Below are 12,665 nucleotides of genomic sequence, written 5' to 3'. Positions count from 1 at the left end.
TCTATTAAATTCCTCCCCTCAGAAATCAGGGAATCCTACAGAAGAGGAGGTGGGAACATTGTAAAATCCAGAGCAGGTGGAGGACACCAAGAAACTAAGACTTTCTAAAACAACTAACCAAGTTGCATATGGACTCACAGAGACGAAAGCAGCAAGCACAGAACCTACAAAGGTCTGCAGCAGGTTTTCAATGTATATTGTAGTTCACCGTTTTTATGGGACTCCTGACTATGAAAATGAGTGGGTTTTGGAGGCTTGTGCCTGCTCTTGGGACTCTTATCCTGTTGTCTAACTTCAATGTAATAGTTTTTACTTCATTTTATTATATTATATTTTGTCATGGTTGGTTGTTATCTCTTAGAAGTCTGTTCTTTTCTGATGAGAGACAGAAAGGGAGTGGATCTGGAGGGGATGAAAAGTGGGAGCCAACAGGGAGGAGGAGAGAGAGGGTAAACTATAATCAGAATATATCTTATGATTAAAAAAATCTATTTCTTTTTTTGATTTAACTATTTTTTCTTGATAATTTGGGAATCTTACTTCATGTGATTACAATCACCTGCCAGTCTTCTGAAGTCTGTCCTGCTTCCCTTGTTACCTCCTCCCCCAAACCTCAAGAATCCCAAACCCCAAAACCAAAACCAAAACAAAACCAACCAAGTCCATATTAACTGGAACATGGTTAAATTCCTAATGGGAAGCCTCCCAAGGGAGGATGAGTCTTTCCATTTGCATCTGGTCTAAAAGCCATCAGCTGAGAAGAGCCATGCAGTGGCCAGACTGGGGAAGAACCATCTCTCCTGTACCCACGGACATTACGATAGCTTCAGAGGGCAGCATTGGTAGTAACATGGGCGGCAGACATCAGCATGACCTTTGGCTGGAGCAGGACGGCTGATCCACTCAAGCTCCTCAGTAGCTGCATACTCTGAGCCCCAACATAGTCTCAGGTTGTTCTATATGTCACTTACATCAGCGTGGCTCCATGAAGAAGCAAAACCTGAGAGGCATCACCGAAGCTTCAGACAGTAGGTTAGACGGCATACATCCACATGGATCTCAGGCTTCTTTGTGTTCTGGTACAGCAGCATGGATCATCAACGGAAGTGTGTCCTCTGAAGTTATCTTGGACCATGGTGGTATTTTGAGGAAGTTGAATCCAGAAAGTGAATCTTTCTCCATCTAGGTCTTCTCTCATTGCCCAGAGCCCAGGGGATCCCTCAGCTGGGTGGCATGTTCAGGGACTGAGTCTGCACCCATGTAAACTCCAGTCTATTGCATATCATCCCGCTGACCCTGACACTATTGGGCAGTGACAGCATTTAGACCTCAGCCTTTTCTCTCACCTGACACCACCATCACACCTCCGGTTTTGTCTTGCATGCACCTCTTGTTTTTCTATTGTTCTCACCTCTCCATATCTTGTGTTTGTTCACTGTAGTGGTGCCTGTCCTCCTGAGGCTGCAAGGCCAGGGTAGTGCTTGTGTGGGTATTTTCAGACTGCCTTGGGGGGGGGGGATCTATTTTTAATTAAAGAAAAAAGGGTGGGGAGTTTTAAAGTAACAACACATCTCTTCAACTATACCCAATCAGTCAAATGTTATTGATATCTCTGTGTATATGTTTCAATTTACAAAGAAACTGGTGAAATTTGAATAAAACTAAGAGAAACCATAATTCCTAGTGAAACTTTTCCTTATGCAAGTTGTTCCTGGTCACACATGTCTCTGTAGCCTTTGGCTATATGCTAAGTAGTGGAAAAAGATAGGTTACATGGTGGATCTGTTTCTATTTTTCTAAGGAACTACCATAGTAATTTCCATAGTGGCTACACTAATTTGTACTCACATGTTTCCCAAATCCCTTACATTCTTACCAGCATTTGTTGTTCTTTATTTTCATTTTTATTTCTCTTTGATAATATTTTCTACATCATTATTATATTCTCATCATTTCTCCCCCTTCCTTTCTCCTTTCAGTATCACCCATGTTCATTACTCACATGCATGCCAGCTGTATCAGTTCACTTAGTGTTGCATATATGTATGTTTAGGGTTAGCCCTCCAGATTGGGTCATCAGAGGTCAGATTGGATGAACAATGGCTGAAGTCTTATGTGATTTCCCCCATACACATTGGATTGTCAACTTTTGCAGTTATGTGGGGCTTATTTAGGTAACCATATTGTTGTGAATTCATGGGTACAGTTTCCTGTCATATATTGAAGACATCATCTAGCATCAGCCATTCTAGTCTTCTGTCTCTTTCAATCCTTATGTTCCCTCTTTTGCAGTGTTTAGAGTCTTAGTTGTAGAAGTTGCCCTGTAGATATATCAGCTAGGGTTGTACATTGCTATTCTCTGAACTTTGACCAGGAGTTTTGTTAATTGTCTTCATGTGCCACACAAAGAAGACGGGTGAAAGATATAGTTATCTGGAAACTCCTAACTGGCCAACACGCAGAGAGTAAGCATTTGTGGAGTGCTTTGCCCAAACTACAGCATTTGTATCATACAAATGGTCAAGGACCGTCCTGAGGCTCAAGGACCATAAAAAAGAAAGCCATCAGAGTTTAGAGAAGATCTGAGTAAAACAGTATTTCTGGACCTGATAGGACTGCTACACCCTGGAACTTATAGCAATCTTGGTCTTCTTTATAAGAATAGCATAAAGATCAAGCCAGTTAACATTCCAGCATGGATAGGGCAATAACATGATTCCCCTGCCTCTAGCTAGAGTTAATGGCTTCTAGGGGAGGAAAAATGAATTATGTTTAAATGTGTGCTCCTGGCAAGTTGACTCTCTTCCAGCGGATGGCCCCATAACCAAAGTGAATTGGGATCCCGAATTAGATTTTGTGAGTTATAAAAAAATAGGACATGAAGTTGATAGGAAGGAGAGGTGGATCAGAAGTGGATCTGGTTAGAGTTAAAGGCAGGAGAGGTAAACATGTTAAAAACATTGTATGTATGTGGATACTGATAAACACACAGTCCAGTTTGTTACATTTTGTAAAGGAAGACTCTCCATGTGGTTATTGCACTATGCATCCAACCACGGAGATAGATAGCCAAAAAAATAAGGATAAAATTTGATGAGTGGTCTAGACACAGAGAAGTGATTTTGACAAATCATTTATCTTTTTTAAACTTTTAAGACCACCCTGAAATATCCTACTTAATGGGAACATGGAGCTTAAGGATAGAGGTAGGAGTAATTTGCCATTTGTACCAAATTAAATCAGACTCAGTTCAATCAAAACAGCTTGCAGCTGGTGCAATGATCTGATTTCCTGACACTCAGAAAAAAATACTGAAGCCCTCCACAAGGTCCCTGCTGATCTTCAACATGAAATACAGTTTGCTGACAATTTCATTCAACCTATGAATGCCCTCATATTTACTGAGCTAAAAAATGCAAATAAAGCATAAGGTTAGCTGGAGATGGCTCCCAAGTAACATTTTGTTATGGCTAAATGAAACACACAGCACAGTGCTTCTAAAGGATCATGTTCTCGTTCTTTCTCAAAGCAGCTATTTTGTTAAATATGCCATCGGATAAATCTCTGTATTAGTGTCCTGGGAGTACTGTTTTGACATTGGATGTGTATTACAAACATAATAAAAGGCTTCAGAGAACAAATGCTGAAATTTCAAATGAATAACTTGCTATTTTTTGGGAAGGTGATGAGACAGACTAATGTTAATCCTCAAGCATCCATTAACTGCCTGTTTTCCAGGAGCGAGGATCTAAAATCAAAACAACATTGAATTCCAGCAAATTAGTTCAATTTATAACAATTGTTATTTTTCAGTAGTCTTATGTATAAGTGCATAAATGAAGGGTTTTCTGCATGTTGAATAGACTTTCTAGAATGGAAAAATGTTGAATTAAGGAGGGGACAGGCACAAAGTGGTTATACTGTCTCAAGGAGATTTCTTGTACTTGAAATCTGAGTTTTCCTTTGTGACTTTTGAGGTTTCAAAGTGATTTGTCTCCTTTGGTTATTATCTCATCTCCTCTTTGATAATTAGACAACTTCAGGAAGAGGCAGAGGGTCTGGAAGAGACTGGGTTGATTATGAGTTCTTGGTATTGGGTAGTTTTGCTTCTGTCCTTTTTCCCCAGAGGAGATCCTAACAGAAAATAGGTGGTACTGACCCAGGCTAACTGAGGCAAGTATAATAAAATGAAATAGTTGTGAATAAAGCTAAGGGATGTTGTCTTAGTCAGGGTTTTATTGCTGTGAAGAGACGCCATGAGCATGGAAATTTTATAAAGGAAGACACTTATTTGGGGCTTGTTTATAGGTTCAGAGGTTTAGTCCATTATCATCATGGTAGGAAGCATGGTTGCATGTAGACAGACAGATGCTAGAGAACTAGCTCAGAGTTCTACATCTGGATCATCAGGAAGCAGGAAGACAAAGACACTGAGCCTGGCTTGATCATTGAAAACCTAAAGTCTACCTTCAGAGACACACTTTCTTCATGAGACCATGCCTACTCTTAATCTCTAATCCATATCAAGTAGAACCACTCTCTAGCAAGCATTCAAGTATATGACCTATGGGTGCCCTAGTTTCCAAAATAAACACTCTGCCACATTATTTATGAATAAATGCCTAGGCCACAGACCTTGGGTCATTCCATGTTTATTCTACTCTATGAGTGAGTGCCACATGGCTGATTATCTCTCCTTAGTTTCATACTTCTGTGTCCTCAGAGCTTGGGGTACATTTGTTCCCATGCTTGACTCTATCCCAGAGTTCGTCTATCTGTACTGGAACTCTTACTTCCTATTTCCTGCTTAAGTTTTTTTTGACATCTTTTTTGACAAATGTTTCCATACAATACATATGAGAGTCTCTTTATGTTTCCCCCCTGTCAGTCCAATGCCAAGCTCTTTTTCTTATAATAATAAACTATAAATAACAATCAAAATTATAAAAACCATCAGGCAAGATTATATTTACAATGTCCAGTTCAAATGTATTTGGCAACCTTGAAGAAAGTATACTATGTATATCCTATCCTGGTGAGTTCAGTGTTCTATACCTAAATCAATTTCTATCACAACTTGCATTATCAACCTAAAAACATCTTCCTCTAGACATTAAACACTTTTCCTGAATCCCAAACAACTTAAGCTTGTGAAACTATATCTAGTCTTTCACCCCATAAGAGACCTGTGAAGGGATAAATATCCCTTCCTGAGTATACAGGAAGTGAGGAGAAAACAGCTTCCAAAATTATAGAATGTTAAAGAATTTGGCTCCCTGAATGATCACCCAGGCTTTCTCCACATCATTGGAACTTCCATCTTTGGAATTCTGGCCCAAAATATCTGACAGACTACTCTGTAAAACAGCCATGTTGAAGAACTTGCCTATCGAGTCTCTGTAAAGCTCTACACTTGACTTCCCTGCATCTTTTTTTTTAATGGTTATTTTATTTATTTACATTTTAAATGTTATTCCCCCTTCCCAGTTTCCCCTCCACAACTCCCCTATTCTCTTCCCCCTCCCCCTGCCTCTATGAAGGTGTTCCCCACCCACCTACCTACTCTAGCCTCAGTGCTCTAGCATTCCTCTATCCTGGGTTATCAAGCCTCCATAGAATCAAGGGGCTCCCCTCCCAGTAATGCCAGATAAGGCCATATCCAGCTGTAGCCATGGGTACTACCATGTGTACTCTTTGGTTGGTAGTTTAGTCCATGGGAGCTTTGAGAGGTCTGGTTGGTTGATATTGTTGTTCTTCCTATGGGTTGCAAACCCCTTCAGCTCATTCAGTACTTGCCCTAACTCCTCCACTGGGGTCCTTGGACTCAGTCCAATGTTTGGCTGCAGATATCCACATCTTTATTGGTCAAGATCTGGCACAGCCTTTCAGAGGCAAGCTATACCAGGCTCCTGTCAGTAAGCACTTCTTGGTATCAGCAATAGAGTCAGGGTTTGGTGTCTACAGATGGGATGGATCCCTAGATGGTGCAGTCTCTGGATGACTTTTCCTTCAGTCTCTGCTCCACTCTTTGTCCCTGCATTTCCTTTTGACAGGAGGAATTCTGGATTAATATTTTTGAGGTGAATGGGTGGCCCCATCCCTCAACCAGGGGCCATACCTATCTACTAGATATGGTCTCGACAGGTTCTCTCTCCCCTTTGTTGGGTATTTTAGCTAATGTCCTCTCTGTTGGGTCCTGGGAACCTCTTGGGAACCTCTTGGGTCCCTGGGATCTGGGACTTTCTAGTGGCTAGCTCTGTTTCCCCTCCCCTACTCTACACACCTCCTTTCAAATTCCTGGCCCTATGCACTTCTTTTCTACCTACTCCTTTATCAGAACCGGCCCCCTTTTTTTCTTTCCTCCTCCCATCTTACTCCCAGATCCCTCTCTCCCTCTACTTCCTGAGATTATTTTCTCCCCTCTTCTGAGTAGGACTGTAGCATCTACACTTTGCTGTGGTTTTCTTTCTTCTTGGGTTTCATATGGTCTTTGAGTTGTATCATAGATATTCTGAGCTTCTTTTTAGATAATATCCACTTATCAGTGAGTACATACCATGGGTGTTCTTTTGTGATTGTATTACCTCACTCAGGATGATATTTTCAAGATCCATGTACTTGCCTGCAAATTTCATGAAGTCATTGCTTTTAATAGCTGAGTAGTACTCCATTGTGTTAATGTACCACATTTTCTGTATTCATTCCTCTTTTGAGGGACATCTGGATCGTTTCCAGCCTCTGGCTATTATAAATAAGGCTGCTATGAACATAATGGAGCATGTGTCCTTGCTATATATTGGAGCATCTTTTGGGTATACCCTCAGGAGTGGTATAGCTAGGTCTTCAGGTAGAACTATTTCCAATTTTCTGAGGAATCACCAGACTGATTTCCAGAGTGGTTGTACCAGCTTGCAATCCCACCAGCAATGGAGGAGTGTTCCTTTTTCTCCAAAATCTTGCCAGCATCTACTGTCACCTGAGTTTTTGATTTTAGGCACTCTCACTGGTGTGAGGTGGAATCTCAGGGTTGTTTTGATTTGCATTTCCCTGATGACTAGGATTGTTGAATGTTTCTTTAAGTGCTTCTTATCCAACAAAGGGGAGATAGAACCTGTAGAGAACATATCCAGTGGATAGGCATGGCTTTCTTTTGAGGGATGGGGCCACCCACCACCTTTGCTGTCACCTGAGTTTTGTTTTTTTTTTTTTTTTTTTTTTTTTTTTTTTTTTAGCCCTGCATCTTGTTTGTCCTGCTGGGCAGCATAATGTCAGCAGTTAAGACAAGGACAGTTTCTGGCTCAGTAGCTAGCTTGACAGATTTGGAGCAAGCTTCATAAGGGGGTATTTTGATGCTTATAACTTCTCTGAAGTAGAATGAAGCTGCTGCTAGGAGCTGATATGTTTGAGTATCAAAAGGCCTTGCATTAATAAAGCATCTTTAAATGCCATATTCTGCAGATCTCTGAGGTTTTTGAACTATCTATCTTTAGCATATCTCAGTTGTTTGTTTCTAGTTATTTACTATCTGTTTAACCTAGGAAGACTATTTCTATAATTAACTAAACTAGTATCGAACACAACCATAAGTTTGATTAACTACTAACTTGAACTATTAAATTATCCTCAACAGTTTGTAATAGCATCTTTCAAAAGGACTAAAACTTCACATTGCATTTTAATGAAATATATAGGTACAATACATTAAACAAGAGTTGAAACATATACATAGTATGTTGTAACAAAATATAGCCTTAATCTGCATCAATACCAAATATGTAATACTCTGTTTTTATCCTAATATTCTTATATCACTTCTTTTTTATTTTCATCTCTTGTCCCACTTTCCCTCCTAATGCTAGATATGAGAGAAAGACAGAAGAAATAAAAACAAAAAGAGAAAAAGATATCCCTGAACATAACTTTCCATATTTTCCCCTTCCTGCCCAAGACCATGACAACTAATAACTACCCGCTTAAATGATGACAAACATCCAGCATCCATTGAATGGCCCAAACTACCCACCCCACCTCTTGGGAATGTGGGCATTGCTCTCTTAAAATTGCTTTCTGCTGTCTGATTGCATTATTTTCCTTTTGGGTGGGGGGGGACTCAGAAAATTGGGATATTTGTTAGTTATAAGAAAGCTAACTGCAATATTTGCTGTCCAGTCTCTACATGCTGAAAAACGTCAGGGCTCAAATGAAGTTGAAATAGTCTATAATACTGAATGATCTAGCTAGCCATTTAGAAATTGTCCAAGATGAAGATTTTCCAGGAAACAGTTTGAGGCAGTCTGAAGTAGGCTCAAGAAGAATGCTGGAGTAAATATGTCTCAGTATCCTTCTTAGCATCTGCGAGGGTGGATCTTGTCAGGGCTGTTTTAACTTTATTGGTGTTTATAAACATAAGCTTTTATAAGTAACATACATTTCTGAAATAACATATGTATGGAATATATGGTGTACACAGACCAGTTAAAGATGATTAATTGTCTGCTCTTTGAAAAGCTAAGGCATTGGTCTTTCTTTATAATTAAGTTTGGACTGTATAATCAAACTGTAATACAAAATTTTATCTATACTAATTGAAAGGATAGCAAAGGATAGCAAATGGGGTGATGCTGGTGCTGAGTATGTCGTGGAGTTTCCTGGCTTCTTCACCATCATGGAGAAGACTATAGGGCCCACTTGAAGGGTGGGGTCAAAAGGGTCTTTATCTCTGCCCATTCTGCCAATGACCCCATGTTTGTGATTGGTGTGAACCATGAGAAAAATGACAATTCACTCAAGATGGTCAGCAATGCATCCTGTACCACCAACTGCTTAGCCCCCACCCATCTAAGGTCATCCATGACAACTTTGGAACCATGGAAGGGCTCATGACCATGGTGCATGCCATCACTGCCACTTAGAAGACTTATGGATGGTCCCTCTGGAAAGCTGTGGCATGATGGCCGTGGGGCTACCCAGAACATCATCCCTGCATCCACTGGTACTGCCAAGGCTGTGGGCAAGGTCATCCCAAAGCTGAATGGGAAGCTCACTGGTATGGCCTTCTGTGTTCCTACCCACAATGTATCCATTGTGGATCTGACATGCTGCCTGGAGAAACCTGGCAAGTAGGATGACATCAAGAAAGTGGTGAAACAGGCATCCAAGGGCCCACTGAAGGCCATCCTGGGATACACTGAGAACCAGGTTGTCTCTTGCGACTTCAACAGCAACAACCATTCTTCCATCTTTGATGCTGGGCCTGGCATTGCTCTCTTGAATACCATAAATAAAGTTTGCTGCTCCCCCCCCAAAAAAAATCCAAACCAAAAACATTTGCTGTTAACGTGTTGAAATTAAAAAAAAAAAAGAAATTCTGAAGCATCTAATGCATTTTCTACTCATAGCTGATAAATTTAATTTATCACCTTGTGATAGAGGGCCGGTAGATCCATATGGAATCTGATATATGTTATATACAGTGGATGATTTCTATTTCTGATTACTTGCTGTAGATGAATAAAATGAATTTATTTATAAATCAGTTAATTTTGAATCAACTTGAATAAACTCAGGAGTTTCTGTATGCAAAACAATTCTTTCTCTTTATTGAGAACCAGTAATCATATTAAGAAATTCTGGAAAATCTAATAATACCATAAGAATGACATATAGCTCTGACTTTTGAACTTAGTTATAAGGGCTCCAAGCTACCTTATTTATTTTTATTTTTTTATTTTTTGACTTATAATCTGCCATTCCTGATTTATATGCATTAGTATGGAATGTAGGGGCTCCAGAAATTGGTGTCACTTTTATTACATGAGGAATAATGCAATTAGTGATTTTTTTAAACTGAAGTTGCTTGATTTTGAGGTATTTTTTGTAAATTTCTCCCCCAAATTATGGTAAACCCTTTTCCAATGTTCATTTTCTGCCAATAATGAGGCAATTTCTGCCTTAGAAAAAGGGACCACAATTTCTACTGGTTTTATTTCTACTAATTGATAAAATCACATTTTTCCTGTCAGAATCAATTCAGAAAAATTTTGTACACAGGTCTTTAATTTTTAACTTTGTATGCATGCTAAAAATATATATTCTAAGATACTATCTTCTAGCTGCATAGGAATTTTTGTTGGAGAATAAGTAGAATGCAAAATAACCAAAATATAAGCCATCTTTGCATAGAAATTATTTATATGTATATCTTATAATTTATTTATTTTTTACCAGACCCAATTATTTTACAGCTTCAGCTGATAATTTTCTTGGACTATTTAAATCTTTATCACCTTATGAGTTTTCAAATACATTACATAGCTCTTGAGTAGTTAATCCTATTATAGGACTTAGCCAATTAATGTCTCCTAACAATTTTGAAAATCATTAAGAATTCTTAATTGGATGTGTACATTAATACTGATTAATCCTGATTTGTATATTCTGTGGTTGAAACTTTTGTAGACCTATCTTATATCCTACACAATTAATAGAATTTTCTTTTTGTATTTTTTTAAGGAGTAACTTTTTTAAGGAGTAACTGAAGGAAAAATTCTCTTTACTGGATTATTTTTTCCTAAGGTATGTGTATATGAACCCCCAGTAAGATATCATCCATGTAATGGACAAAAGAAATGTTATAGACACTAGAACAACTAGTCCATGAGCAGCTGGAGGCTAAACATATAGAAGAATCCACTAGTCCCTGGAATCCTCATGTATTTTGCATTAAAAAGAAATCTGCCAAATGAAAGATGTTGACAGATCTGAGAGCAATTAATAAAATCATTTAGCCAATGGGCTCTTTACAGGCTGAAATTCCATTGTCTTCCTTGTTATTTAAGGCATGGCTTATTACAGTGATTCATTTCAAAGATTGCGTATATGTGGGATATGTTCTTTTAGCTGGTCTGACTTCTCTGGCCTCAGTGGGACAGGGAGCATGTAACCTCACAGAGACTTGAAGTGTCTGGTTACCCAGGAGGTCCCCATCAACTCAGAGGAGAAGGTGAAGGAAAATGGGGGAAGGATTGTGGGAGGCAGTGACTGGGATTAGGGAAGTGAGCAGGATGTAAAGTGAATAAGTAAGAAATAAAATAAAATAAAGATTGTTTTTCACAATTTCTTTACATGAACATAAGGAAAGGTTTGCTCTTTCAGTACCTACTGTTTTTTAAAAAGTTTTTTCTATTAATTAATTTATTTATTCACAATACAATATAACCCAGTACAATGGAAATGGCTGAGAGCCACTTAAAAGAAATGTTCAACATCTTTAGTCATCAGGGAAATACAAATCAAATGGCCCTGAGATTCCATCTTACAGAATGATTAAGATAAAAAAAAACTCAAGTGATAGCACATTCTGTTGAGGATGTGGAGCAAGGGGAATACTCCTTAATTGCTGGTGGTAGTGAAAAGTGGTTGTACAATGACTTTTGAAATTAATCTGGTAGTTTCTCAGAAAACTGGGAATAGTTCTACTTTAAGATTCAAGTATACCATTTCTGGGCATATACCCAAGAGATGTCCCATTCTACCACAGGAAGTTAACTATGTTCATAGCAGCTTTATTTGTAATAGCCATAAACTGGAAACAACCTAGATGTCCCTCAATGAAGAATGGATAAAGAAAATGTAGTATATCTACACAATGGAATACTATTTAGCTATTTAAAACCAAGACATCATGACATTTGCAGGCAAATGGATGAACTTGAGAATATCATCCTGAGTAAGGTAACCTAGACCCACAAGGATATGCATGGTCTACTCACTTATAAGCAGATATTAGTCATAAAATACAGGATACCTAAGATACATTCCACAGATCCAAAGAAGCTAAACAAGAAGAAAGGCCCAAGCAAGGATGCTTGAATCGCACTGTCTACTTTTAATAGATGTCCAATAAAGAGATACCATTGGAGAGTCTTGTTACTAGTAATGTTGAACAGTCCTACCTTATGCTAATATTTTATACAACAGCCATTGGAGATAATTTGTAAGCAGTTTCCTCAATCCATAATTTATCATCTTACAGGAAAAATTCTCCATGTATTATTAATTATTATTATTATTATTATTATTATTATTATTATTATTATTTTCACAGTCACAGCAATGGACATTTTGTGTTTTTATGCTTTCTGTAATTTTTTTGTCTAGCTACTACTGAATTTTAAGCATTAAGTTCTATATCCACAGTAGTTTTAATCCATTCCTAAAGAGGTACAGATCTGGCCCTTAAAAGCCTAATATCCTTTTTGCATTCATTATTAGCATTTTCAAAAGTTAAATATTTAATTAAAAGTCCTCTAGCACTTGGATATGTATTCATAGCTGTAGTTAATCTTTGTAAAAGTCATTGAAAGATTTATTTGAACCATGTGTTATCTTATAATTATTATTATTTGTAAATGATTCAGTTTGTCCCAGTTCAGTTTGCTCAACCTTGTCTTAAACATTTAAGGCTATTGTGTGACATTGTTCTTGGACAGCATCATCAAGGGTAATATTTATTCTAAATTCTGAATATTTGTTCAATAATTGACTATTGGCAATGAGAATGCTTCTAGTTCTACTTCATTGCTCAATGACTGAAGCCTTATCTTCCAACCATGTTAACCATTGTCGCTGAGGCCAGGCTCTGAGATAGTTGCCGTCAAATCTCT

At 38.2% G+C, this 12,665-nt stretch overlaps 1 pseudogene; it reads left to right on the top strand.

Moving 5' to 3' along the window:
- The window catches only part of LOC116104807, a 35,261-nt pseudogene extending 25,916 nt beyond the window's left edge, over positions 1–9,345 (top strand).
- Positions 9,346–12,665: the final 3,320 nt, after the last annotated feature.

Source organism: Mastomys coucha, unplaced genomic scaffold (assembly GCF_008632895.1).
Source record: "Mastomys coucha isolate ucsf_1 unplaced genomic scaffold, UCSF_Mcou_1 pScaffold22, whole genome shotgun sequence".
Taxonomy (NCBI): Eukaryota; Metazoa; Chordata; class Mammalia; order Rodentia; family Muridae; genus Mastomys; species Mastomys coucha.
The sequence above is the reverse complement of the archived record's forward strand: the minus strand, read 5'-3'. Positions and strand labels throughout refer to the sequence as shown.